The following is a 2759-nucleotide window of genomic DNA, read 5'->3' as shown; positions in this document are numbered from 1 at the left end:
TACTTTGGACATATTGTCAGGAGGGACCAATTGCTGGAGAAGGATATCATGTTTGGTAAGGTGGCGGGTCAGAGAAAAAGAGGAAGAACCCCCAACGAGATGGATTGGCCAAGTGGCAGCATCGATGGACTCAAGGGTGGGGACAGTAGTGAGGTTGGCTCAGGATTGGGCAGTGTTTCGTTCTGCTGTGCATAAGGTCGCTATGAGTCGGTATTGACTCGATGGCACCTAACAATAGCAACAACAAATCAACCCAGTACTCTGAAGAGACAATCATGTTCCTAGATCTGAAGAATCTTCCATTCTGGTTGGAACTTTGAGCAATTCGAGTCCATCAAATCATAGACATTTACACCTGGTCACAGCATCAAACATCTTTGTCTTCATCTGGTTAGGTACTGGTCAAGTCAGCTCTAGCCACCCAAGCTAGGTCAAATGGGTACTAGCTGCAAGTTTGAGAGTTCACACACATCTCCCTTCACTTCAGACCAGCTGGGCCCCTTCTCTCTCTCTCAGATGTTAGGTCCATGCCCATAGGCTCAGGAGTTCCCACAACTCCCTAAATTTCAGACCAGCCAGCCTTTCTTCTCTCTCATGTCTAGTCACTGTGGACCAGATCAACAAGTGCCGATGGAACACGCCCAAACTCAGCCCACCACTTCTTCATTGCTGTGTTTCCCCCACTTCCACTCAACAAGTAGACGCAGGTGGTCACCAGTGAGCATACTAGACTGTCTGCTGCTTCTCCACTCCCTTTAACTTTCAGTCCTGAGCTAATTCTGACTCATAACAACCCTGTGCAGGGTTTTCAAGGAGCAGCTGGTGAGTTTGAACTGCCGACCTTGCGGCTCAAACTGACATTTCTTGTAGTGCCACACCAGCCCTTGAAGAGGATTTTCTCTGATGGGCACAGACTTTTCTTGCCTTGATACCTACAAGGCAAATAGCTTGCTTGAAACTCAAAAGCCTAACAGTCATTCCCCCAACCCTCTGCAATTCTCTTTCAATCATAAATTCCCTTTTCTCTCATCAGATCGGGATAGGTCTTTTCAATGTAAGTCTTGCAACTCTAGAGGTCCTGGGTGAGGCTCAGGATTCCATTTAAAGTCCCATACTCTACACAAACTTATAATAAAAATGTATTTCTTCTGGAAAAATTCCAATTCCCTCATTAGCAAATCCAATCAAGTATAGGGTGAAGGTGGACTTACAAATTCTCTGTAATCATAATTCCCAGTATTCACTTCCATCACACATGTATGTCTGTTGTACAGTGCTGCTGTTCTTGTTAAGTGCTACTGAGTTGGTCCAATTCATAGCGACCCTGTATAGGGTTTCTAAGAAACAGCTACTGAGTTTGAACTACCTACCTTGCAGTTTAAACTGGCCTTGAGGTAAATGTTTATCCTATGACTTCACATCATAGGTAGGCAGGAAAACCCAATATCCATAAGACAGCTAAACACATAAATATTTCTAAAACACTAAATTTCAATCTTTTCTTTTTCATTCCTGGATTATTCCCATATCCTGGTGTGGCGCTGTGTGCTAATGCATCAGACTGCAAAGTTGTTTGAACTGTAAGGTCTGTGGTTCAAGCTCACCAGCTGCTTCTTGGAAACCCTATACAGGGTTGCTATAGGTTGGAATTGACTTGACATCATTTAACAACAACAAATGGCCTTTGGCCTCTGGCAAGGTGGCTTCAGTAGGCCCTAGCCCTCTATCAGCCATCTTGTTTACCCAGCATGACTTCTGCTCCTAGTAAATCCAGAAGCAGCTAAAACAGGTAACAAAATCTGAAATAACCGCCTAAAAATCAAAAGTTGAACTCCCATGTGTCTTTGTCCTTTCTCATAAAACCTCATGATTTCATGAATCTGAAGCCAGTGCAATGAGTCCTGATTTTGATGCCTGGAAGTGAACAGGGTACAACTCAGGATGCAGCAGTTTTATAATCAGGAATGCCTCTTCTCTGCCATACTGCAGACATACCTTGCTCTTGTCTTTGGCCTCTAAGCTTTGGTCTCTGCTGTGCTTGGGCAAGTGTTCCAAAGCTCTTCTAGCTAGTCTGTAAATGTCCAAAGGGCACATTCTGCAAGTCTGCCTCCCGCCTATAGTCACTCAGCTTTACTCGGTCCATGCCCACACAGCTCTGTCTCTCCGTGCCACCACCTCTGACGCTGTCTCTGTTGTCAGCATTTTTCTAGGCAAGGATCTGACACTCCACTCAAGCTCTTCCTCCTTGATAGTCCTGGGGTTCTCTGTCCCTGCTTCTGAGATGGCTCCCATTAAACCTAGTGGGTGGTAAAACAAACCAATCCCAGTATTAAGTGCCCTGTTCACCTACCTGCATGGTCCCACCGAATCATTTGGTGGGAATTATGAAGATTGGGATAGAAAAGTCATATCAAGTAAATGCAAGGTACATCTAACAGACAAACGGCTCATAACAAGAACATAGATAGAACTTTTATTTTAAACATAAAGACAACCTGATAGAAAAATACTTGAAAAAAAAAAAAGGATATCAAAGTGATTACTAAACACATGAAAAGTGGTCAATTATTATCAGTTCTCAGAAAATTGCAAATTAAAATTAAACAATTAGATTCCATTGCACACCCAGCAAAAATATAAAATATTAAGGATTTCAATACTAAGTGCTGACAAGGATGTGAAATAAAATCCCATACACAAAGTGGAAATCGCGATCATGTCTTCGGAAAACTTTGTTGTGACTACTAAGTTGGACTTTA

This window comes from Chrysochloris asiatica, unplaced genomic scaffold, assembly GCF_000296735.1.
Source record: "Chrysochloris asiatica unplaced genomic scaffold, ChrAsi1.0 scaffold00044, whole genome shotgun sequence".
Classification (NCBI taxonomy): domain Eukaryota; kingdom Metazoa; phylum Chordata; class Mammalia; order Afrosoricida; family Chrysochloridae; genus Chrysochloris; species Chrysochloris asiatica.
Note: the sequence above shows the minus strand (reverse complement) of the source record.